At 39.0% G+C, this 27,913-nt stretch overlaps 1 protein-coding gene across 3 annotated transcripts in view; it reads left to right on the top strand.

Annotated features, from left to right (window-relative positions):
* Window positions 1-27,913, top strand: part of LOC117360978 (BTB/POZ domain-containing protein KCTD12-like) — a 136,924-nt gene that overhangs the window by 53,434 nt on the left and 55,577 nt on the right. For 2 of the 3 annotated variants that reach the window (XM_033945692.1, XM_033945694.1), the window contains exons 2-3: window positions 2,163-2,260; window positions 14,380-14,498. The gene's annotated coding sequence lies outside the window, so the exon portion shown is untranslated. Of the gene's footprint in view, window positions 1-2,074; window positions 2,261-14,379; window positions 14,499-27,913 lie in introns of those variants that run through there. The other variant, XM_033945693.1, reaches the window with a different exon arrangement.

Here is a 27,913-nt window from a genome sequence, read left to right on the forward strand (position 1 = left end):
AATTCTAGGAAGTTCTTCTTCACCCAAAGGGTGGTGGACACCTAGAACACACTTCCAGAGGGTGTGATAGGACCGAGTACGGTATTGGAGTTCAAGAAGGGATTGGATGATTTTCTGAAGGAAAAGGGGATTGAAGGGTATAGATAGAGAACTACTATAGACCTGATGGGCCGCCGCTTGAGCGGACTGCTGGGCGCGATGGACCTCTGGTATGACCCAGCAGAGGTTTAACGTGTGTAATAGCGTGCGTTAAACCGCCAGCCGCGCTAGCCGCTAACGCCCCCTCTTGAGCAGGCGGTAGTTTTGGGCCAGCGCGGGGGTTAGTGCGTGATGAAACATCGCACGCATTAACCTCGCTAGCGCGGCTTGATAAAAGGAGCCCTTAGTTTAGTGCAAAGAATACCTGATGTTATTATTGGTAATAGGCTTGGTAGTAATCGAGGGGAAAGTGAGGAGAGGAAAAAGAATGTTAAGAGAAAGAAACTTTAATCTATATATATAAAATCGGAGGTATGTATGTGTGTATGTATGTGTGTATGTGCCGCGATCACGCAAAAACGGCTTGACCGATTTGAACCTACCTTGGTATGCAGATCCCTCACTACCTGGGGTGATATGTTCTGGGGGGTCTCTCGGCCCACAACTCTATGTTGCTTGCTTAAGGGTGGGTTCACCCAACAATTTATATGTTCTTGCTCCTGGAGGTGAAACTAAAAATGTTGTTTATAATCACGTTTTGCGTTAGTTGTATTGTATTCATTTTGTCAAATATTTCACATTATAATTTGAATATTGTACTTTTTATTAAGCTGTAAAAAAATAATTTCATTCATCACTATAAAGTATCTTTATTTGAATCCATTTACAGTTTTATTGCTATAATTAAATACCCGTGCAACGCCGGGGCATCAGCTATATATATATAAAATCGGATGTATGTATGAATGTTCCAGCATAACTCCGAAACGCATGGACAGATTTCAACCAAACTTGGTATAAATATCAATTGATATCTGGGAAAAAAATACTGTGGGGGTGGGAAGGGGATGACATGTAAAGACTCATCGAAAAAGACAGATATTGCTCTGACCAATGGTGTGAAGCTTGGGGAATGATGTCACACAGTCAGAATGATGTCACAGTCAACAGTATATAAGGAAGTGCCGCTGTGGTGTGGTGTGGTTAAGCCGAAACTGAAAATTTGTGTGATGTTAATCCTCAAGTGAATGTTCCTGAAGGGAATTTATATCCGGGCAACGCCGGGTGATCAGCTAGTTAGAATATAGAATGCATGCCTTTAGATATAAAAAGGATGGAGTCGGTCCTGATGAAGGCTACTAAAATGGTGTGTGGTCTTAGTCATAAGGTGTATGAGGACAGACTTAAAGATCCAACAATGCAAAAAAAAAAAAAAAAACAACCCTGCTATACAATGTACAGGATGCAGATAAAGGGAGGAAAAGGATCTCAGAAACCCGCTTGGTGACTGGTAAATAAACCTTAGACCAAGTCTGACAAGATTCCAAATTTCATTCATTGATCCTCAAAAACCTCCCCTGACCTTTTTATTACGTTTTTTTTGTTGTTTAAAATGTATTTATTTCATACTCTTCCTAAAATGTCTCATACTTGGATGAATATCCCATTTTCTTAGAGTTTATTTCTCATAAATAATACTGACAGCAAAAGAGCTCAATCACTTATCTTAAATGATGCAAGCAACCAAAGCCCGACAGGACCCATTTTGCCAGTTATATTGGCTTTTTCAAGGTTCATGGCAAGTGCTGCATATTTTATTATCTTTTTAGAGAAACAAACTTTGCAACAGAAATTTAATGAGAATATAGAATGCATACCTATTGATATGAAAAGGATGAAGTTGGTCCAGAAGGAAGGCTACTAAAATGGTGTATGGTCTTCGTCATAAGGCGTATGGAGACAGACTTAAAGATCTCAATATGTATACTTTAGAGGAAAGGCGGGAGAGCGGAGATATGATAGAGATGTTTAAATACCTACATAACGTAAAAAAAGTTATTACTCAATAAAATTTTAAGAAAAAATGTACTTTCCATTTCCCCTCACAGTTCTTACTGGATCTTCGTCTCTCTGTTTTGTTTTTGCTTAATTTGCTTAAAAGCTGATCACATCCTATTTTCCAGCATGGCCGAAGACTGGGGAAAGGGCCAGCAGGACCCAGAGGACCCTGAAGGAACATCTGGAAGACCCTGGAGGGACTCTGGACCACAGCGGAGAGCAGGTGAGGGGTCTGGGATGGCATCGGGGCTCACTTACAGGGAGGTGCAGTGAGGTTTTGGCTGGGTCTTGGGTGGAGTCCAGCAGTGCTGTGTGTGCTGTTTGGTTTAAGGAGGTGTCGGGAGTTTGTGGCTGGGTTGGGACTGGTGTCTGATGGTGGGGCCTGGTCCAGGAAGGTGCAACCTGGTGCTGGGAGGTGCAGCCTGGTTTGTGGGCATCACATGGGGTTTTCTTCCAGCCTCATGCAGTGGAAGGATGGAAGGAAAAAGTTTTGGCATCGGTCATTGCCTAGCAACGGTTCAAGGTGCAGATCCATTTTGCAGGCTCATGTTGGGGTTCGTATGGAGAAAAAAATAAAGAATTTAAAAGTAAAAAAAGTTCTGTAAAGGTAGGAAACTAGAAATAGCAATTTTATTTGTATTTACTATTCTGGTGAGGGTGTTGTGGATGTGTAATTTTGGTTTGTAGGGTTTAAAACTTCTGTTCTCTACAATGGAGGCTGCTCTGTTGGTGGCAGGGATCAGCTGGTGCTGTTACAGTATCAAGATTCTAAAACTGACAGTTTAGTCAGTTGGGAGGGAGCTTAAGTGATAAGCAGCTGTGTGGTAAAAGCTGTCTCTGCCACAGTTGTATTTTGGTGGTAATATATGAGTTTTGAGAGGCTGATTAGTTTTAAATAACATAGAGCCCGCGGATTTATTTGGCTCTTAGAGTGTGTTTGTGGTGCTTTAATATTTGAACTGCTAGATTGTATTTCAGTGAAAGGTTTATGGTGAGAAAGCTGAGATCTTTACAGTTTTAATTTAATTGACTATGTATTATGACCAGCTCTCATTAATCACTGAAATACTGTAACCATTTAAACAGACACTTTTAAGGATTCTTAATTGAGGATAAAGCGGTCTGATATTGTGTATATGTTTTTTTTTTACTTTTCCATGAGATAAAGTGACACAGATTTTGTCAGAGAAAGAGGATACAGTGCCTCTGTTGAGAGATTTATTTAATGCTCTCCTGACTGAAATTTAAGGGCTCCTTTTACGAAGCCGTGTTAGCGGCTTTATCGCACGCACATTTTTAGCGCGCGCTAACCCCCGCGCCAGATGAAAAACTACCACCTGCTCAAGAGGAGCAGTAGCGGCTAGCAAATTAGCGTGCGCTATTACGCACGTTAAACTGCTAACATGGCTTCGTAAAAGGAGCCGTAAATGTGTCAAATATAATTAAAAATTTGAACTAAAGGTGATTTAATATAACTTTTTGTTATAGAGGACATATGTATATTTAAATAGTTCCTGTGAGCCTGAAAGAGTCTTTTACAAACATTAGGGACACAAAGTTATTTTTCAACTTAACAGATATTTTTGATAGAGGGTTGCCTCTTGAACATTTCTTAGAACTGTTTATAAATCTTATTGGTTGTAAGAGACAGATATATTTTACAGTTTTGTGGTTGTTGTATTTTTTATTATTTCTGTGGGAGGGTCTAGCATAGGGCTACTTAGGGGTCCTTTTATTAAGGTGCGCTAGCATTAAATGCTAAGGTGCCCATAGGATATAATGGATGCCTTATCATTTAGTGCGCACTAAATTGGTTAGCTCACCTTAATAAAAGAACCCCTTAATTATCTGTTGTTTTGCATAGTACAATCAGTAGAGTTCATTTACAGTGGTGCCTCGCATAACGGACGCCTCGTACAGCGAACGCTGCGCATAACGAACTTTTTGTCTTGCTCCCTATAACGAACTTCGTTTCACACAACGAAGTCGCCCGAGGGGCCCGGGGGGGGGGGGCGGAACTACTCTCGCCGCTTCCTAATGTGAGCCGGGAACAGCAGCACCCTCCTGTCTGAATGCAGTGTTCCATCATCTCCCTCCACCTTACCTTAGATGCCGAGTTTTCCGGCTTTCTTTTTCGGCCAGCCACACACTTTCAAAGAGCAGCACATGCGCGCATGCTCTGTTGTTCAATCTTCTCCTCTGACGCAACCGGAAACCGGAAGTTGCAGGAGAGGAGAACATTGATCAACTCCAGCAGCTGCGCGTGCACAGCTTTTTGAAAGCGTGCGGCTGGGTGAAAAAGAAAGCTGGCAAACTCTGCATATAAGGTGAGGTGGAGGGAGGGAAATGTAGGGCTGCAGAACGAATTATTTTGTTTTACATGTATTCTTATGGGAAAACAGGGCTGCAGAACGAATTATTTTGTTTTACATGTATTCTTATGGGAAAACGCGTTTCACACAACGAACGTTTCACATAACAAACTTGCTCCTGGAACGGATTAAGTTCGTTGTGTGAGGCACCACTGTATTTCTGTTAAAGGAACAAAGAAAAATAAAGTTAAAATATTTTGAATAGGAAAGAAAGGGTTTTGCCTTTTTTGGTTGTTGTAGTTAGGCAGTAGGAATTATTTAAAACAGGCATGTCCAACTTCGAACAGATCGTGATCTACTTTTTCCGGCCAAAAGTACCAGTGATCTACCAGCATGAAAATTAAGTTTCAAATTAGTTTCAAATTAAATTTTAACCCAATAAAGTTGGAGGTTCCTCCTCCCCCCCCCCCCCCCACCAGCCTTGAAAATTTTAAGAACTCCCGAAGAAAATCTGAAAATTGTCAAGGATCATATTAAAGGACAAGCGAGAGAAACAGTGTAATATTCCATGCCTTGTCGTCACTGCACGGTACTTTGTTACTCCATGTGTTACTATGGTGACAAAGTGCCTCTGGGACTTAGAGTTAAATAATTTTATGACAGAAGCTTGGTGAAACAATTTGAGAATTTGCATATCAACTTCAAGAAAAATTAGCAGCAGTGAGAAGCAGAAACGAGCATAGAGTGGATGAAATGTTTAAAGAGCAATTAATTTTAGGATTGAGGGACGATGACGATGTTCTACATAGAGAAATAAGTCAGTGTGTAGAATTAAATTCCAAATTATCTTTTGAAGATTTGATGCAAACTGCAATTAATTAGGCTGAAGGGGAGAGACGACCACACAGATCTTCTGATTATAAAGTGACTGAAGCAGCTACAATAAGGATTTTGCAATGTGAATAAGAGTGCATGATCAGGGCATGTTCTAGAGTTGCAATTCCAGACAGTGATGTCCTTGCTGATATTGTAAGAAGATTGGAAAAGAAGCAGGAAGAATTTTTTTTATTATCAGCGGAGAGAATTGACTCGGGGAAATTTGACAACAGCTCCTCAAAGGAGGGAGATGTATAGACAAGTGGCCAACAAAAGATTTAAGTAATCTAGCATGCTATAAATGTGGAGAACCTGGACATATTGTATTGCAGAAGCGAGAAAGTGAACATTAAATCCTGACATGGAAAAACCCAGTTCTAGTAATGGTGGAAAATCCAAAAAATGACAAGGTGATGTAGGAATACAAAGGGCTAAATTGTAGACAGAGTCTGAGATTATCTCCCAAGATTGGTCTGCACTTCAATAGAAAGCTATGGGTATGAGTCCAGTCCTGACTTCATTAATTGGAGAAATTGAAACAAAATGTACAGTTGATACTGGGCTAATGTGTCCACCATTGTTGCCAGTCATTTCTACAAGAATTTCAAAAATACAGAGGATATGCAGGATGCCAGCTGGATTAATGTATCTGTGTCAAATGGAACCACTCTCCCAATCATTGATTGTATAGCAGCAGATGTGCAGTGTCTTGGCTAGAAAATCCTGGAAAGGTGTAATTTTATCATTAGAAACACAAAACAAGTGGCCAAGGATGAAGAATATATCCCTTGTATTGTGGAAATGAATGTGCTCAAATATTTAGAAGGATTCTTCAAAGATTTGTCGTACTTCACTAAGGATTTAGGACATGCTGAGATAACCTAAATCCATGCAGCTATACACAACAAAAATTCCTTTGATAAAATTGAACCTAATGAGAAACTGGGTTTTGTTAAATTAGTGGAGCCAAAGCCTCAGATAATACCACCACTATCTGAAAAAATTATCTTGGGAAAATGTCAGAAGATTCAGCAACTGAAAGCTTGTACCATGATGGTTTCGGCTACAGAAAATGGACATCATCCTGAAAAACTAATGGTGGCGAATGCTTTGCTGACACCAAAAACAGGAAATATTACTAAGAGTAATGAATTTGGGAGAAGAAAATTTAATCATACCACCTAGAGCAAAGCTGGCAGAAATTTCAAAGCTGGAGAGTATTTTAAGCCCTGATTTGTTAGAGTATGAAATCTTGCAGAGTACATGTAATGAAAGCACTGGCCAAAGAAATCCCAGTGATAAAAGTGGACTGGAGAAAACCAGGCTGGAGAATTACACAAATTGTTGAAACACTGGGGAGTGTTCTCAGTTAATAATCAAACTATAGGCTACACCACTCTAGTAACTCATCCCATAAATACAGGAACAGTGGTACCAATTAAGCAGCCATATTGTCGGGTATCTTCACACTTTTATAATGATTTTAAAGAACACATTTTTGAGTTAGTAAATCAGGGCATATTACATAAGAGCAACAGTACCTGGGCTTCTCCAGCTGTGGTCATCAGGAAAAAGGATGGTACAGTACCTTGAAATTTTGTTGTGATTATCATAAATTGAATGCAGTTATCATTAAGGATACCTATCTGTTAACATGAATAGATGAATCCTTGGATGCCTTGGGCAAAGCCACTTGGTTCTCTTCAATGGACTTGACATCAGGCTATTTTCAAATGGGAATGAATCCAACTGACATACCTAAGACTGCTATCACTGCCTCTTTTGGCCTTTTTGAGTGGACCAGTATATCATTTGGGTTATGCAACGCCCCTGCAAGTTTCCAATGCTTAATGGAGATGGTTTGATATTCTCCTTCTCTACTTAGATGATATATTAATATATGCCACTTAATTAATGTTGTGTGTCACACTAACAACTTGTATAAATGCGCTGTCTCACAAATATATATATCCTTGCATAGGTATTCTAGAGAAAAACAGGGGTCTCAAGTGCTCCCGGCCAGAGGCTTGAGGTATACTTCAAAGCCACTGACTGATACTGTGAGCTATCATCGGTCCCGTTTATGTTCTCTATACCAATGACTAATAATTTTTATATTTACATTCTCTTCTTACGTTTTTACGTTCTTTTTTATTTTTTTAAAAAGTATTTTACTAAATCAGTTCTTTTGCCAGTCTGTACAATTCAAAATTACTTAGCTTTTTTTCTTCCTCATAAACTCTTTATTCTCCCTCTCATTAACTCTACGGAAGATCTCCGTTTCGCACCCATTCATTAACAAGGGGCTTCTTCAGGAAAGTGCTAAGGGCCGATTTTGATGAAGTCTTGATGCCATTTTAAGCATGTGGAAGAGGTTTGCCCTGAACAGACGTTACTTTAGGCAGCTAACCTGCAGCAACCCCGCCTTCCTTCCTTCCTGATTTCCTCGAGTGCATATTAATATATGCACCAACCAATTTTGTCTTTCCCAGAATTCAATGCACCTTTAATTTTAACCAATGATGCTAGTTTTAAAGGATTAGGGGCCAGATTCAGAATGGCAAGGAGAAAATCATTGTGTATCCCAGAACTTGAAGGGGCAGTGTCATACCTAGGGTATGGGGCACCCGGGGCCCATCATTTTTTTGACACCCCCCCAATGTAAAAAAATATTTTTGTAATAACCATGAAATGGAATAAATGGTCAGAATAGAAACAGGCAATGAAAAATTTTCTTTTATTAAACCTCATATATGTAACCATTATTCCAAACATAACATAACATAACATAAATTATGTCTGAATTGTCATGACATCAGAAGTACATATGGAGCAGTTGCAGGTGATGCTTGGGACAGTTCTGATTGTATTAGTTCGGTTTTATGTGTTTTTTGAATAGAAGGGTTTTTATTTCTTTTTTGAAGCTTTTGTAGTCTGTGGTTGAGGTCAATAGGTTGTAGAGTTGGGGATTGAGTGTTGCAGCTCGAATGGCTAGGAGGTTGTCGAACAGTTTTTTTCTTTTGATGTTTTTGTTTGGAGGGTGTGTGAATGGTGCGTGAGTTCTCCTATGTCTGGTTGAGGTGGATTGAATTATTTAGCTGAAGAAATTAGTTACACCCCCCCTCCCCCCACACACACACCATTACACACACATTAATTCTCTTCCATTTTTGAAGTGAAAACAAATGCCCCTACAGATGAGAACATAACATAAGAATAGCCTAACTGGGTCAGACCAATGGTCCATCATGCCCAGTAGCCCATTCTCATGGTAGCCAATCCAGGTCACTAGTACTTGGTCAAAACCCAAAGAGTAGCAACATTCCCATGCTACCGATCCTGGGCAGGCAGACACTTCCCCCATGTCTTAATAACAGACTATGGACTTTTCTTCCAGGAATTTGTCCAAATCTTTCTTAAAACCAGCTACGCTATCTGCTTTTACCATAACTTCTGGCCACTTCATTTTTAAGCTTAGATCTTTCCTTTCAAACAGAGACCTGCTAGATGTCAAATACTTTAACTTAGACTAGCCACCAGGGTGATAGGCTTTAAAACAAGCCGTAGCGCATAAATTCCTCAGAATGCCACACGATTTTAACGTATGGTAGCTATCCTCATCGGAATCTTTATAATATGCGATTTTTTCATAATATATTATTTTCTTTTTATATATAAATTGTAAAGTGCTTATGCTTAATGTTATAGTAGCAAATATATCTTTTACTTAGCTTTTTTCTAAACAAACTGGGTCTGGCTCAATCCCCACCGACGCGTTTCATTATTTCATCAGGGTCGGGGACGGAGATCACAGAGCAGTATGTTATCTTAGCAGAACGCTAAATCCATAGTTAGTGCATTATAAAGTACTGAGGATGCCATCTCTCCCCAATCCCAGGTCCTAAAGTGTAAGACAGTAGCACAAACTAGCACTGCCCGATTCAGGAAAAAAATTTTGATTCGATTCAGCCTATTGAATTGGTTTTTTGATTAGATTTTCCTGCTCAATTGGGTGTTTTTTTCAAACATCCTGGTGGGTTTATTTTATAGCTTTTTCACCCCCCCCCCCCCCCGCCTTTGGCTTCTCCTAACCACACTGGTGCTGTGGTGTAAATAAAATAAAGAAACAAAAAGGACTTTTCCTCTCTCTGTTAAATCCTAGCTCATGTTTGTGGTCTAACACCAGCTCTAGAAGGATACACATTTCAAATCTGGCATATTGTAATCACAAAACAGAAAATAAAATTAGTTTTTCTACCTTTTGTTGTCTGATTATTTTTCAAATCTTGTTGGTCCAAGGCTCTGGTTGCCAGGGTCTCCTTCTTTCTGCATGCTAACCATCCATCTGCCATCTCTGTCCTCCCCTTCCGTTTCCCTTTGCTCCCCAGGAGGTCTGGCATCTTTCCTTTTTTTGTCTCCCTCCACAGATCCACCTTTTCTTAACTACCCTTTCATCCAGCATCTCTCCCTCCTTCCCCACCACCCCAGGGTCCACCATCTCTCCCTTTCTTTTCCCAACTACCCTCCTATCCAGTATCTCTATCCGCCCCCTCCACACCATCCCTTGTGTCCAACTTCTCTCCTTTTCTGTTCCTTCCCTTCCTAAATCCCATGGTCCATCATCTCTCTTCCTCTCCTGTATTTTCAGACCCATTATTTCTTCCACCCCCAAAGTCCGGCATATGCACGTCTCTTTGAACCCCCCTTCCGTACATGTACTTCTACATCAGGACCCTCCTCCCCTGAAGGCCTGTCCCCCCCCTTGAAGGCCTGAACCCCCAAAGGCCTGTTCCCCCTTTGAAGGCCTGCACCCCCCCGAAGGCCTGTCCCCCCTTGAAGGCCTGCCTGCCTGTCCCCCTTGAAGGCCTGCCCCCACCTTGAAGGCCTGCCTGCCTGTCCCCCCCTTGAAGGCCTGTCTCCCCCCATGCAGGCTTGTCCCCCTTGAAGGCCTGCATCCCCCTAAAGGCCTGTCTCCCCCCTGAAGGCCTGCTGCCCCGGCCCACCCCGAAGGACCGCTCGCCCCCCTGGCCTCCCTGCACCATTTACCGTAGAGAAACAGCCTGCAGCATGATCACGATGCCAGCGATCTTTGCGCTGCTTCGGTGCTGTTTCCTCCACTGAAGTCCCGCCCCTCCTCTGACGTCATGTTGATGGATTTCTAAGTTTGCAGGGGTTATCCTTGAAAAAGCCAAGTTCGGTGAAACATATCGGATAACTGCCCCTGGCCATATACAGCTCAAGAGTTGAGATAAGTGACAATTAAAATATACTTATTATAAGTACATATGGAAAACTAGCAACTATTTTTAAGATTTAAAACTATTAAAAATTGGGGGAAAGGGCTAATGAAGTATGTGTGTAAAGCTTAGTAGCTACGAAAGTATTTGAGCTCTAAGTGACATCGCTAAAGCCCATGAAGAAATATTTTGAATAATTCTGAGGAGTGATTTGTATGCTGTGAATTTTGCCTTAGGAGGATAAGAACGAAGTGCTATTTAAATAAACATTTTTTAAACAATGCGGTCAATCACCACGCCAAATAGTACTAATTAAAACAATTGATTTAGGCAGCAGTAGGGCACTTACCGTCACCTAACTCTTAGGGCCATTTAGAGAATTTGGGCCTAAGGGCTTAACACTCTTTAATAAAAGGGTCCCTTAAAGGCCCCTAGATTAATCACAGCCACTTCATGTCAATATCTCCTTTTTCCATTACCACATCCCCAATTCCTTAAGTTATGCATGCCCACTTTCCTTATACTGAGTACACCAGCTAAAAAAATTTTTGGCATCTTATTTAAATTGGTTTCAGAATGTACTGCAGTCATACAGTGGTAATGAATGTTTATCTCAGATATATTGAAGTAAAAACCAGCCTTCCTACTTCCTGAAAAAGCTTCAGTCCAGAGTTGTTACTGTACCAGAGAGCTAGAATATTACTTAGGGGCCCTTTTATTAATGCGCGCTAACCAATTTAGCACACGCTAAATCAGTTAAAATCAGTTAGCGCACCTTAGTAAAAGAACCCCTTAATGTTTCCTTGGAAGTTAATAGTCATTTGATAATCACATCATTTAAGGTCAAAAACTTAAAGACCAATGTTCAGTTCATGCTTATTTGGCCAATTCAATTATTCTGCTCTGTCTTCTGTACAGCCATCTGTGTTCCACAGCAGAACTAATGTGGATTAATTACATTTTATACAACCCAGCTGCATTTCTCCCTGCTTCACTTTTCAACACAGTAAGTCTTTAAAGAGATTGCATCAGACTAGACAAATGCTAAGATCTGCTAAACAAGGAAAGCAGGACTGGAGTAACTAGATTATATTTATACTTTCTATGTAATGGAAAAATATTATTTTTTATTTACATCATTTTATTAATTTTATCAACTCAGTTTGAAGTATGGTACAAAAAACATTTCATACTAGTGTTCAGGCAAATATTGTCAAAATATTTAGATATGTTTAGATACTTGCTACGAATGTAATAACAGTGTGGAAATATTTTTACTGCATATGCATTATATGAGATGTGTGTTAGAACAGTCAGCTTTGTCAGCTCAATGTGCCATGATTTTATGACAAGCCTGATCACACCATAAGTAATTGTGCTTTCTTTATGATGTAACAACATGAAACCCACACACTAGGATTCAACCTGGAAATTTAAAACTATTTATTTGGATTTAGCTCAAGGTGAATTACGTACGTCCAGGTCTACTTGGAGGCTTAAGTGATTTGCCCATGATCACAAGGAGTGGCAGCAGGATTTGAGCTGGGCTTCCTGGGTTGTCAGCCCAGTTGCTCCAAATACTAGGCTGCTTCTCCACTAACTTGTCTGGTTAATTTAAATTGTAAGACATTGTTAAACTTAACCATATAAGCTGAATGGATATCTGGTTAGAGATGAAATTCTCAACACAACAGCAATATAACTTTGTACAAGTTACCTATAAAGAAAGTACATCATTTTACATAGAAACATAGAAATATGATGGCAGATAAAGGCGAAATGGCCTGTCCAATCTGCCCATCCACAGTAACCATTATCTCTTCCTCTCTCTAAGAGATTCCATGTGCCTATCCCACACTTTCTTGAATTCAGACACAGTCTCCACCACCTCTTCCGGTAGACTGTTCCATGCATATACCACCTTTTCTATAAAATGTATTTCCTTAGATTACTCCTGAGCCTATCACCTCTTCATCCTATGCCGTCTCATTTCAGAGCTTCCTTTCAAATGAAAGAGACTTGACTCATGCCTATATATGCCACATAGGTATTTCAATGTCTCTATCATATATCTCCCCTCTCCCGCCTTTTTTCCAAAGTATACATATTGAGATCTTTAAATCTGTTCCCATACATCTTATGATGACCATGCACCATTTTAGTAGCCTTCCTCTAGACTAGGGGTGTCCAACTCAATCAAATAAGTGGCCAAATTTTTTTTTAAAAACTAAGTCGCAAGCCAAATTTTTAATTAAGATACTTAGGGGTCCTTTTATTAAGGTGCGCATTTTAATGCATGCTATATCGGTTAGCGTACCTTAATAAAAGGACCCCTAAGTGACTAAGGCTTAGTCAGCAGAAATATAGGGTTAGAACATCTCCAACCCCACACCGGCTCTATGGTGTATAAAAAATAAATATTGTAATCACAAAACAGAAAATAAAATTATTTTTTCTACCTTTTGTTGGTCCTAGGCTCTGGTTGTTTTCTGATAACTTGCTTGCCAGAGTCTCCTGCCCATTTGTTATTTTCTTCTTTCTCCGTACTAACCATTCATCTTCCATCTTTGTCCTCCCCTTCTGTTTCCCTTCCCTCCCCAGAGGTCTGGCATCTTTCCTTTTTTTTTTGTGTCCATATCCGCAGCTGCAGCAATGTACCCCACCATCCCCAGATCTATGATCTGTCCTTTTCTCAACTACCCTTTCACCCAGCTTCTCTCCCTCCTTCCCCAATACCCCAGGGTCCACCATCTCTCTGTTTCTCTTCCCAATTACCCTCCCATCCAGTATCTCTATTGCCCCTCCACACCATCCCTTGTGTCCAACTTCTCTCTCTTTCTGTTCATTCCCTCTCTCACTCCATCCCATTGACCACCATCTCTCTGCTATATTTTATTTCTTCCCCACCCCACCCCACCCTCCACTCAGTCTGGCACATGCACGTCTGGACCCCTCCTTCTCTCCTTCCAGGGACTTCTACACCAGGGCCCAGCCCCATCCCGAAGGCCTGCATGTTTTCCCCCTTGTTCTTCTGGTTTCACCTTCAGATTTGGCTGCTGTTCCTACCTTCCCTCCATACCGGCTTCCTGGTCTCCTCTTCAAAGCAGCCTGCTGAGGATCGCAGGCTGGCTGTAACGAACCTTGCAAGCTGCCGTCGACCTCGGTAGCATGTTCCCTCTGCCACGGTCCCGCCCCTCCTCTGATGTATGAGATTGCGTCAGAGGGAATGTGATACCGAGGTCGATGGTAGCCTGCGAGGTTTGCTACAGTTGGCTGGTGATCCTCAACAGGCTGCTTTGAAGAGGAGACCAGGCGAAGGCAGACACGAGTGAAGAGCAGTGGCAGCGGTTTGTTCCTGGCAGGCCAGATTTAGTATAAAGTTGAAAATGTCTGGTGGGCCAATTGTTAACGGGCCAGAGTTTGACATTTCTGCTTCTAGACCGAGTCCATCCTTTTTATATCTTTTTGAAGGTGCGGACTTCAGAATTGTACACAATATTCTAAACTGGTACTTAAATGTTTAAACATATATGTTCCCATTATACAAAGCTGGGATATGCATATATCATACCCAAGAGGGTGTGGTCTGGTATATCTTGGGTGGCACAAAGGCTTGGAAAATTCATAGATGTTTATCCCTTTTTGAGAAGGGAAATAGATGTTGGGAGTTACACCTGCTATCAAGCACCTTTCAGAAACAACTGCTATTGAGTGTTACCCCTTTAATCCTCCAGTGGCTTTTGTCCTTTCAAATGCCAAACTGGCAAAAAAAACCAGTCACTGTGACAGCATCAGGATAATAACTGGTTATGTGCTGGCTTTGACACTGTCAATTTTGTATATGTTTTGTTTTTCTAAAATGGGTGTTTATGTTACATGAACCCAGTGCATAAACATAATTTTCTCCTATATTTTAGAATCAGCTCTATGTCAGCTAAAATACTGGTGAAACTTGAGTTGAACTGATCTACACATCTTAATTCCTACTTCCACAACCTGCCTAAAATGGAACTGCACATATACAGCATATTCAGAGGTGGGTAGAGAATGATTTTATAACAGGTTGTCTAGGTTAATTGGACAAGATAGCACTTATTTGTGCCTTTTTTTTTTTTTTAAAGATGGTGTATGTCCTTGAAGATACCTGAACGCCTCTAAGTCAGAATCCCTCTTAAAAAGAACAATACCGCAGTGCCACAAAGCATAGAAACATAATGGCAGATAAAGGCCTAATGGCCCATCCAGTCTGCCCATCCGCAGTAACCATTATTTCTTCCTCTCTCTAAGAGATCCTATGTGCCTATCCCATGCTTTCTTGAATTCAGACACAGTCTCCATCTCCACCACCTCTTCCGGGAGACTTTTCCATGCATCTATCAACCTTTCTGTAAAAAAATATTTCCACAGATTACTCCTGAGCCTATCACCTCTTAAGTTCATCCTATGCCCTCTCATTCCAGAGCTTCCTTTCAAATGAGACTCGACTTATGTGCATTTACGGGGGCATGGCTTGGATACGTAATAAGATGGTCGGGTAAAGCATTAGCTCCATGCTGACAGGCTGTATTTACTAAAGATAAGCTACAACAATTAGCTTCTGAAAGTTAAAAATCTCAAAAACATTCGACAATGGCATCTAGCAAGCAAAACAAGAATGATTTGAGTAGAGGAGGATCTGGAGCGGGAAGTAATAAGAGATCAAAACCAGAGCTGGCAACTCCATCCAAAGTTCCGTTGCCAACGGAAAAAAATCCTGATGTAATAGCTAAACTTCGCCAAATCAAGGATATTGTCTTAGGCAATTCTAAAAAGCTGCAGAGGGTAATTGATGAAGTTGCATGTCTTACCAAAAGAATGGATCTGGCTGATAGCAAAATAACTCTTCTGGAGGAAAGGGCAGAACAAGTGAGCATTGAAATGCTGCATAGTAAAATGGTTTGGAAGGAAATGGAATCGGTAAAGAGGGATCTTGAAGACTGTCTGAACGGTGAGAAAAGAAATAATTTACGTATTATTTGGATGCCGGAAGGGGTAGAAAAGAGTGACTTCCATATCTTTTCTGGAGCAGTTCCTGCCTAAAATACTACCGATCAAATCAAAAATTCCACTTGAGATCAAGAGAGCACACAGGATTCCTGTACAGAGATAAAGCTCTCAAAAAGGACCTAGAACTCTAATTTTTAAACTCCTACGATACCAACATGTAGTGGAAATATGCCAGCTAGCAAAGGAAAATAAAAATCTTAAGTGTCAGGATGCGAGAATACATATAGTGCCTGACTTTGCTAAGGCGACAGCTTTGAAAAGGAATCAAATGTTGGATCTACATCTGCAATTGAGTGTACTGGGTGCTAGATATGGGTTGATGTATCCTGCAGTAATGAGGGTTACTTTGGCTAACAAATCTCTAAATTTTATTGATCCAAAGAAACTACAGGAATATTTGGAGCAGTGCGAGCAACCTGTCTTCATAATCAAGATCCTTAAGAGAGCATATACATTTTATTCATCTATATGTATATGAGGGAATAATTTATATTTAGGAATTTGAAGTGTGAGATTGCTAACATTTGAGTTACAAGATGGAATACAAGAAAGGGTAACTGATGGTATTTATGGAATGTATGCTTCTTTGAAACTTAACGGTGTGAACCGGGCACGAGTGTAGAACTCTGGACTGGATTGGGACTAATGTTGTTAACAGTGATGGAAATCTTAATGAGGATTTAGAATGCATGCTTCTTTTCTTAAGCAGGATACGGAGTGGTTTGCTGATTTTGATGAACGGTGACTCTGACATAATGACTTTCTTATAAAAGTGATGGTTTGGCTATGTAACAGTTAACTTTGTTGAGCCTGTTACTCTTTGAATGGAAATACGTTTAACTCCTGGCTCAACCAATGAACAAATACGTGCAGGTAATATGATTGGCTGGATTGACGCACAGTCAGAGTGGATGGAGGCGTGTCTTATGGAACAGATCGGTCCGGGAGTTCTGTTATCAACTGAAGGTGATGATTGGCAATGTAACAGATAACTTTGTTGAGCCTGTTACTTATTGAATGGTAATATGTTTAACTCCTGGCTTAACCAATGAACAAATACGGGAAGGAAATATGATTGGATGGACTGACGCATAATCAGAGTGGATGGAGGCATGTCTTATGGAACAGATCGGTCCAGAAATTCTATCATCAATGGAAGCTCGTGGACTGAAATTTTGACTTTATTATATTAATATATATGAATATAATATATAAAGACTATAAAGATTTATTGATTTAACGGATGAAAGGCTTCTTTGTGTTACGGTAATTAGAGCAGAGTTTAAGAATTTGTCCAAAGTGCTGTAATCGGCTAATATATATTATTAGGTTATATTGAGTACGTGATAATTTAATTTAGTGCGTTGTCAAGGCCTTCTAAACTCTTCAATGATATGTTTTATTCTTAGTTTGGAAGTGTGTTTCCGTATATTCGATATGTTAACACATTTACTTTGGTTTAGAATATGCCATTGGTTTGTTTAAAACTCTATGTTATATTTAACTATTTATGTTTTTATATATTCCTAACTCTTGCAGCGCTGCGTTGATTCTATGTATGTTGTAGTTATAAGCGCTGAATTGGCTATGAAACCACACTTACTTTGGTTTAAATATCTATTTGGGAAAATATTAAATGAGAGAATATTAATAAGGTATTGTTATGTTCATTAAATATTCTTATGCAGGAAAGTAAATTTGATATGGAATGATTATGATTAATTAATGGAGGGTTGTATTAAGTATGGATTATTAACTTCATGGTGTTTCAGGCACAAGAATGGAGGAGAGTGTGAATTAATTAATGAAAAAGTATTGTTAAAATTATATTTTAAGATGTAATGCAATCTTGAAATTTCAACTTTTATTTGGGATTGTATTATTTATGGAAGAATTATATGTTAATTTATAATAATTTTGCAGGTTCAAAGATATAAATGAATATAGATTCATAGTGGAGTCTGATTATGAACTTATGGTCAAAGAATGAATTTTATTTATTTATTATTTATATTGAGAACTTGAATAATATCATATGATAGAATTTATATATTAATTTTCAGATTTTTGTATGATTCTGTATGATTCAAATTCATTTTTTATATTTAAAGTAGTAGCTAATTAAGATTATTATAATAGCTTGTAAGGAGTTTTTCAGTACCTGATCTCAAATTTGCGTTTCCAAGTTTTTCGTAATTAATTGGGGAGGAATGGGGAGGAGGGAAGGTAAGGGTGGGTTTAGAGGAAAGAGGAGTTATATATTAGATTTTGTCTATTGGGAAAATGATTTGTTAAACATTACTTGTAAAATGATTTGCAGGAATACAAAGTTTTGATTTCAATTAATGGATTATAAGATATTTTCTTTGAATGTTAATGGTCTTAATCATCCGATAAAAAGGAAAAAACATTATTATTTTAAAAAAAACAGAATGTGGATATTTGTTTTGTCAAAGAGACTCGTTTGTCAAATGTAGAATCTAAAAAATTGGAAGAAGGTTGGGTCAAACATTGTTTTTTCTTTCCAGCTGTTGGTAAGAAGGTTGGTGTTGCTATTTTAGTTAATAGAAAATGTACTGCTTTGTTTAGTCTAAAAGCTTCAGACCCATTGGGGAGATGGGTACATGTGGAGATGGGCATGGAAAATACTAGAATGGCGTTATTTAATATGTATGCCCCTAATTCAAATCAAAATGAATATTTTAAGACTCTACAACAATTGATTCTTCCACTGGCTGCCTCTAATTTAGTGGTGGCTGGGGATTTCAATGCTGTCATGGATCCTTTGATGGACAAAAATCCTAGTAAAATCATGAAATCATTGGGATTAGATAACTTAGTACAATCTTGTGATTTAAAGGATATTTGGCGCTTACTTCATATTGGTGGTCAGGAATTTTCTTTTTCTTCCCATGTTCATAAGTCCTTCTCAAGAATAGATTATATTTTTGTTTTCAAATCAATTATTACATCAGGTAACACAAGCTGCCATTGATCCAATTATTTTAACGGATCATGGAGGAGTGTGGATTGAACTTAAACTTGTGGATCAAGATAATAGTAGACCAATATGGAGATTTGATCATACATTGCTTGCAGATTCAACATTTTGTGAAGATTTCCAATAAAAATGAATGATTATTTCCAAATTAATAATACAGAAGAAATCTCTATGGAAACATTATGGGATGCTTTTAAAGCAACCATAAGAGGTCAAATTATTTCTTATTTGGCTTATCTTAAAAAACAGGTCAAAAGACAATTTTCTAATTTGGAAAAAGAAATTAAAATTTTGGAATCAAAATTAATTGATAAATGGGAACATTCAACGTTAGAGGACCTCTTAAAAGCTAAAGGTAAATATAATGAGATTTTGTCTAAATTGGTAAGGAAAGATTTATTTTCTCAGCAAGCTTTGTATTATGGAAACTCAAATAAGGCGGGAAGAATATTGTCAAACTATCTTAAAGTGAAAAAAGGAAAATAAAAATAATTGCCATTAAAGATGAGAATGGTGGTATATGTTCTCAAATTGAGCCTATTTTAAAACAATTCTTAAAATTTTATAAATCACTGTATTCTTCTGAGCCTTATATAGATAAAGAAAAGGATGGTTTAGAGTTTTTAAAATTAATAGAAGGACCTACAATTCCCGAACATATAAAGAGAAGTTTAGAGGAGCCATTATCGATAAAAGAATTACAAATAGCATTGAAGTCCCTTAGAGTTGGATCCACTCCAGGTGGTGATGGTTATACGGTAGAGTTTTATAAAGCTTTTCAAAATACCCTATTGCTTTATTTATTAAATTTATATCAGATTCAACTAATGAAGGGTTGTATTACAGGCACTATGGCAGAATCTTTAACTATAGTTTTACCTAAGCCAAATAAAGATCCCTCTTTGGTTTCAAATTATAGGCCAATTGGCCAATTGGCTAAGATATTGTCTTTACGCTTGGCTAAAGCTCTCCCTTTGATTATAGGTATGCATCAAACTGGATTTGTTGCTCAAAGACATTCCTCAAATAATACCAGACTGGCTTTTCATATGTTATATTTAACAAAAGCCATGAAAGATCCAGCCTTTTCTGTGTCCTTGGATGCAGAGAAGGCCTTCGATTGAGTGGAATGGACTTTTTTATATCAATCAATGGAATGGTTTGGTTTAGGTTCAGGATTTATACAAATGATTCAAACGTTGTATAGCTCCCCTGCTGCTAGATTGTATATTAATAATAATTTTTCAGAACGCTTTAGATTGCAGAGGGGGGTTAGACAAGGTTGTCCTCTATCTCCTCTACTTTTTGATATTGTTTTGGAACCCTTGTTATTAGCTATTCAACAAGCGAGGGAGATACAAGGTATTCCTCTTTCAGATCGAGAATATAAAGTATCTGCATATGCAGATGATATTCTGCTTTATTTGAGAAATCCAGAAACGACTATTCCATGTTTACTGGATTTGATTGAGAAATTTGGAAAATTCTCAGGATATAAGATAAATTGGAGTAAATCTGAAGTTCTTCCATTAAATGTGCACTGTACAAAAGGATTATTCGACTCATTTTCTTTTGTATGGAAGGAAGATGGGCTAAAATATTTAGGAATTTGGATTAAATACGCTAGATGATACAATGAAAGTAAATGAAAAATCTTTATTATAAAAGGTAACAGAAATGTGTGAGCAATGGAATCCTCTACATTTATCTTGGTGGGGGAGAGTACAAACTGTTAAAATGATGATCTTACCTGTGGTTTGTTACCAAATGGGAATGATACCAGTTTTTTTCAAGAGGTCTTTTTATAAAAAGTTGAATAGTATTCTAACAAAATTTATTTGGCTAGGTAAAATTGCTAGAATTGTTTTAGTGTCTCTACAAAAACCAATTAAAGAGGGTGGGGTAAATTTTCCTAATTTTTATAGGTATCATCAAGCCTATATTTTGCACCAGGGTATGTATTGGGTCCTCCCAGAACCCATTGAAAATATCCCGGACTGGTTCTGGTTGGAATGGCGACTCATGTTTCCTTTGCGACTTGGTCATGTACTTAGTATCAAAATGCCTAGGCTATATAAAGAACATAGAATATTTGTTGATACATGGAAAACTCTACGATATGTAAATAGTCTAACTCCTATTCCGATAAATAAATCAACAAATCAAACGATTTGGCTTAACTCCAAGATCAAAATTGGTGGTTTTAAAATTATCTGGAAGCATTGGATGCTGGCAGGAATATGTACATTGGAAGATGTAATATCTAATGGTAAGCTGCTTGAGTTTTCACAATTGCAACATAAATTTGGTCTCAACAAATCACAAAGTTTTAGATGGTTGCAATTGAAGCAGACGGGGTTCCCTGAATGGAAAAATCTCAATAATCAATTTAGTTTGGAATTCTTATGCTTTCAGGTAGATTTCATGGGACACCAGGCCACACAGTGGTATAAATTAATATCTGGATTTGTTAATAAAAAAACAAAAACTGATCTTTGGGACATTTGGAGCATTGAGATTAGGCATCAAATTAATGCGTCTCAATGGTCACGAATTTGGTCTTGGAGGATGAGATGTACAGTGTCTGCATCTATGAGACAAACTTGTTTTTTTCTTCTTCATAGAGCTTTCTGGACCCCTGTTCGTTTGCAAAAATTAGATAGCTCTAAGTCTAATAGATGCTTGCACTGTCATCTTGAGCCTGGGACTTTAGATCATCTTTTATTCTATTGTCCATTTATATTATTATTTTGGAAATCAATTTGGCCTCAAATAAATAGGATGTTAGAAAATCTAGTGGTCTTGACATATGATACTATTTTATTTGGCACGTTAATGCAAAGAGTCAGATTTCTTAAAAAAAACAATGCAAAGAGTCAGATTTCTTAAAAAAACAACTCACTTTTATTTATTTTGACTGGAGTTGCCATTCAACAGATTACATTCAATTGGAAAGATCATAACAGATTAAATTACAGCTTCTGGTGGAATTCCGTTAGTCATATCTATAAAATGGAAAGAACATTAGCAACACAGAGAGGATAAATTTGGTAAATTTCAGGAGGTGTGGGGACCATTCACAGATTTCTGTAATGAGTAATGAACATTTTCCCAAAGATAAAATAATTGTAATGATGGGATGGGTGTGGGTGGGTAATATTTTAGAAAATCGTATATTGTATAAATAATATATGAATATGTTTGGAGTATTAGGGTTGGAATTATGTAAGGGGAGGGATCTCAGATCTGGTATTAAGGGATGTAATTAGGAATATTTTTAGTATACTGAATTTTATATAATTTATTAAAAGAGTATTAAAAGGGTTGGGAGGGATTTTTTATTCATTATATTTATGTGGTACATGAAAGTTAATCAAGTGCTGTTGTATAAGTTCAACTGTGTTTCTAGGTTACACTTGTTATAATATGTAAAAATGAATAAAGAATTATAAAACAAAATCATGTGCATTTACGTCACGTAGATATTTAAACATCTCTATCATATCTCCCCTCTCCCGCCTTTCCTCCAAAGTATACAAATTGAGATCTTTAAGTCTGTCCCCATCAATTGGCCAGAGATAGCCAGACACTGAACAGAGCTGTCCACCTCAGGACTAGAGTGTGGACAGAAGGTGGCCACCCGTCTCTCATATTGCACAGCACTTTTGTGGGGAACCCAGTGCTAAATCAATTGTAGACAACTGTGTGGAAGTGTAATGTAATGTAATGTAATTTATTTCTTATATACCGCTACATCCGTTAGGTTCTAAGCGGTTTACAGAAAATTTACATTAAGATTATAAATAAGAAAGGTACTTAAAAAATTCCCTTACTGTCCCGAAGGCTCACAATCTAACTAAAGTACCTGGAGGGTAATAAAGAAGTGAAAGGTAGAGATAGAGGAAAAAATAAAATAAACATTTTAGCAATACAGCATTGTTCTTAATACTTTGGAAGGTAGAAGAGAAGAGAGAAAGGAATAGATGCTGATGGGGGAATAGTGATGAGCACTTCTTCACTGAAGGAGCAGTTTAGCTCCCTGATAGTAGGTGGCCGTCAAAACAGGTCCTGAGTCATAGGGGTGGGGCTCAGGCTGGGAAGAATTTAAATGCCCTGGAGGTGAGTAGTTTGGAGAGACCCCGAGGAAAAAAGCTTCAAGGAGGGATGTCCTCAGGGAAGAGAACTCCAACTGAAGCTAAATCATAGTACCTGAGGATTAGGGAAGCAGTGTGGTTCCACCATCTTTATGTGGGAAGAAGGTCAAAGTAGGAAAGAATTTGGAATTGTATGCAGAAAGTACTCGAGAATGTAATATTACCATACCAACTTGTTTCTTATACCCTGCAATGTTGTAACAAACCCAATGCCAGCCCTGGTTTTGTCCCAGGAAGAGTTAGGAAAAGCACCCATCCCCTGATCAGAAGAGCTGGCTAGATTAACACTGGAAACTGTGAGGCAGCTGCCTACTTCTCCGAGAGTGAAAATGAACAGGATAGGGACTTGTCCAGTAGTAACAGTCAGGAAGTTCCTTACCAGAATAAACCTGTTGCAAAGTCTGGCAAGTTTGCAGTTTTCAAAAAGAAGCCTGTCCCTTTAAGACAGCCCCAGTGCAGGGAGTATTGGAAAAGCCACACGCTGCACCCCACAGAGCTAAGCCCTATCACCCTTCCCAGGAGGAGTGATTGTGGTGCTAAGAGTCATAAGGAAAGATCCCTGAACCAGCTAGAGAGGCAGGAGCGTGAGGAATGGAACAGTTCACATGAACCCCAGGAATGTAAGCAGTTGGAGATGACTGAAAAGGGAGAGCAATCCCTGCCTCAAACCACTGGAGGTCCAGCAGAATTTGAGGAGATGGGCACAACTGAATTGCCAGTGGACCTAAGAGAGCATCAAGAATATATGGAGGTGGGTTCATAATAGTGTGGAAAAATGAACCTTAATTGTTTGTTTTTGGTGGATTTATTTTCTCTGCTGGAAAGGAAGAAACATCTAAGAACATAAGCCGTGCCTCTGCTGGGTCAGACCTGAGGTCCATCATGCCCAGCAGTCCGCTCACGCAGCGGCCCATCAGGTCCAGGTCCTGTATACTAGCCCTCTATCTATACCCTTCTTTCCCCTTTTCCTTCAGAAAATTGTCCAATCCCTTCTTGAACTCCATTACCATACCCTGTCCTATCTGGAAGCGCGTTCCAGGTGTCCACCACCCGTTGGGTGAAGAAGAACTTCCTAGCATTGGTTCTGAATCTGTCCCCTCTCAATTTTTCCGAATGCCCTCTCGTTCTTGTAGTTTTCAAAAGTTTGAAGAATCTGTCCCTCTCCACTTTCTCTATGCCCTTCGTGATCTTATAAGTCTCTATCATATCCCCTCTAAGTCTCCGCTTCTCCAGCGAAAAAGCCCCAGTCTCTCTAATCTTTCAGCGTATGAAAGGTTTTCCATACCTTTTATCAAATGCGTCGCTCTCTTCTGAACCCTCTCGAGTATCACCATATCCTTCTTTAGGTACGGTGACCAATATTGGACGCAGTACTCCAGGTGCGGGCGCACCATCGCCCAATACAATGGCAGGATAACGTCTTTCGTTCTGCTTGTAATACCCTTCCTCGCATTCTATTTGCTTTCTTAGCATTCTATTTGCTTTCTTAGCAGCCGCTGCGCATTGTGCCGATGGCTTCATTATCATGTCCACTATTACCCCCAAGTCCCTTTCTTGGGAACTCTCACTCAATAACATTAAACATAATATGTTTTTCTTTCTTTTCCCTCTGAGAGACTGTGTTTGAAACTGTTGCTCAGTACAGCTGAGAACCTTATGAGAGAAAGAATGGACTGTGAAGCCACTGAAGAGAAGTATAATTGTGTTTGCAGTGTTTTGGGTTTTGTTGTAACGAAGCATTACTTTTTATTTGCTAAGAATGGGCTTTCCTACCACTTGCTTGTTGAGTTTTGAAACTGCCACAGTTTGGAGAACCTGACGGAGACAACAAGGGGAAAAGGAATCTGAATCTTTGATTGCCAGGGTGGGAGTTGTTACTCAGAGGGTTTTGCTAACCAAGCAAAAAGAACTAAACAGGTTCCAAGGTTTCGCCAACCCAGAGCTCTGAGGAGCTCAGTTCCACCTGTAGTACAGGCAGTAATTATAATCAGTGCCTAAAGCGGTAGAGTGTTTCCTTTTTGTTATATTTTTTTCCCTTTCTTATGTGGAGGTTTTTTTGTGGACTTGTGGATTAAAGGAGCCCTAGCACTTTGCCCTGGTGAAGAGGACTTACCTGTTTGAGCTTGAAAGCCCAGGTGCAATAAAAGGGATTTGTACTTTATGGACAAACAGAAAGTGTTTTGCTTGCTTTTTTTTTTTTGGCTTTTGGAGAAAATTGGCTACCTGAACTGAGACCAGTTAAAGGTCAGAATAAAAGTTTCAAAACTGCAATTTAATACTGTATTTTTCTTGGGGACATACTTTACACTGCACAGTACAATCAGTTGCACTAGGCAGGCCCTAGCTGAAGGGTTTCCCCATTTCCAGGGGAGGACACTCGGACCTAGGGAAGTTGCTGCTAGTGCCACCTACTGGCCTACACAGGGGCCTAGCACGTGACAATGTCAACTGGTCATTGTATTGAGCTAGGTTGTGAGCTTGCCCTGGGAAGAGAGTGTTAAGAGTGATACTACAAATATTTCCTTTTTTGTTTGAATACCCCTTTTTTGTTTGAGTACCACTGTTTTCTGACATCCAAGTCACACCCTCCTCCTCTGTTACATTACTACAACAACCATGGAAATCATGACTCCACTCATACAACCAAACTCCTCCCCTGAGCATGTCTACTCTATAAACATTCACCTTTTTACACTACACAGACTTCTAGACATGCCTTAATTTTACAGAAGGCCCTTTACATGTGTAAATTAATTAGCATTTAATGTGTGAAAAATGTTTATAAAATGACCTCCAAATGTAAAGTGCTGCCACTGAATATACATTTATAACTTTCCAGAGATAAATGATATAATCAAAAGCTATATCTGCTATTTGGCCATCGTCTCTTGGACATAGTACCATAGTAGATGACAAAGACCTGAATAGCCCAACCATCACGCTCATGATTAATTAATGATTAAATTGTCTTTCCTTGGCATTTTTGGTTCTAACTATTAGAGTTGCCATGAAGCCAACTCTAGCCTATCCAAACCACCTTGTCATTTTGTCATACAGTCATTTTGGAGCTCATTTTCTAAAGAGAAAAAGATCCAAAATGTCAATAAAATGACCTTTGGCTATTTTTCTTGTTTAATAAAATGTTCAAATCACTATTTTCAAAACCTATATTTTAGATGCTTTTTCTAGGCTGCTAGTTTCCTGTTCATCTAAATTCCAAGGAGTGCGTTGAAGGTGTGTTTCGGGAGGGCTTAGGACTTGCACATTTGCAGTGATAAACATTTAACTAAGCATCCTGGGCTCCATTTAGACATTTGGAGCTAGACCTGTTTTAAAAATGAATAACGGCCAAAAAGGTGCCTAAACCAGATAACCATTGGAGGGATTAAGGCATGAACCCCTCTTATTCTCCCAGTGGTCACCAAAACCCTCCCACCATGCAAAGACGTGAAAGAAACAGTACATACCAGTCTTATAACAGCTTCAGATGGCTACACAGAAATTTCAGCAGAGCAGAGGGGCCCTCTAGGGGGTACAGCACTGAATGTCATATATAAAGTCCCAGGTACACATCTCAGTATAACCCACATATTATATGATGAGCCCTCCAAAACTCATCCAAAACTTCATAAAGATCACATCTGCAGGCATAAGGGCTATTGTTATAGTGTACAGGTAGGTACAGTAAGTTTCGGATAGGTTTTGGAAAACTCACCATACAATATATGCAGGTTATGGTGAGATGTGTACCTAGCAAAAAACAAAAGGAATTGACCCCAAAATATCCACAAAGAAGAAAATCCAGAGAAAACCAAGGAAAAACTCTGTGGAGTGACGATGTTCCTAAATGGACTTTATTTGAAAGTGTCAAAGTTCCAAAGGTACACTGAAATCATCCACATAAAATAATTCCATCCACATAAAAGTAAATCATCCACATAAGAGCCATAAAGGACCTAGTCTGCTAGGGATACAGGACCCAACGCGGTCCGCGTTTCGACAAAAAGTCTTCTTCAGGGGTCCCTGGGGGTTCTATAAAGGTGAGTACGTGGGAAACAATTGTGTGGTGAGCCGGAAGTGAGACACTTACTTTTATGTGGATGGAATTATTTTATGATTTCAGTGTACCTTTGGAATTTTGACACTTTCAAATAAAGTCCATTTAGGAACATCATCACTCCACAGAGATGTGTACCTAGGACATTTTATGTGCCATTAACTGCTGTACCCCCTAGGGTGCACCTCTGCTCCGCTGAGATCTCCATGTGGCCAGTTTGCTAAGAATGTTGGCTGCCTCTACATATCAATGGTTTGTCTGTGCAAGTTTTAATTTTGGACTTTTAATTTTTTATTTTTTTTGAAAATGGTTATAAAAGATAGATGCACTAAGCTCAAAAATATCTGGAAAATGGTCAGTTTTGAAACAAAAAGTTAAACATTATTTTCTGATTTGAAAATGGATTTTTAGACATTTTTCCCGAAACATTCAAATTCAGATGTCATATCGAAAACACCCCTCCACGTCACACAAATGTCATTTTGGAATTTTGTCATACAAAGTCATCTTGTCAGTCTATCCAAACCATCTTGTCGTTTTATCATACAAAGGGTAATTTTATAAAAGGGACAAGTTGGCACCTATGTGACTTTATAAAATTGTCCATCAAAGGCAGCTGAAACTGCAGCTACAGTGTAATCTATTTATTTATTTTAAAAATGTATATACTGTTTAAAACTAAACGGTTTACTTGGTTTACATACATGGAGGTGCATAATAAAAACTCTAAGTCCCCTTTTGGCCTAAGGCCCTAAACGTTGAAAGTAGAAGCAGGAAAAATGTCCATTCTCAAAAAAAACATCCAAAAGGAGGTTTTTTTTGTAATGGCCTGCCTCTACGTTCAGCTGTTTAAACGCCCAGATCACCACTACGTCTACACTTACCATATATAATGAACCCAAAAAAAGCCTGTCCCAAACAACCAACACAAGAGCTTTTAGGCGAAGGAGGAGCCAGTCCTTCGCCTAAAAGCTGGATTCTGTAGCCAGTTGCAGAATCTACCCCCCCACCCCCCAATAGAATCCACACAAATACACCCCCCCAGCAACAATCGCAGTAGGAGAGATGGCTCATCTCCCCTGCCGTGATAGCGATACCACCAATTGCCGCCAAACACGGCACTTGGGATCACTATCCAGGCAGATAAGCCATCTCTCCTGATGCGATCCAACCCTCCCCCCTGACTCAATCCG

The sequence above is a fragment of the Geotrypetes seraphini genome, chromosome 5, assembly GCF_902459505.1.
Source record: "Geotrypetes seraphini chromosome 5, aGeoSer1.1, whole genome shotgun sequence".
In the NCBI taxonomy this organism is placed as follows: Eukaryota; Metazoa; Chordata; class Amphibia; order Gymnophiona; family Dermophiidae; genus Geotrypetes; species Geotrypetes seraphini.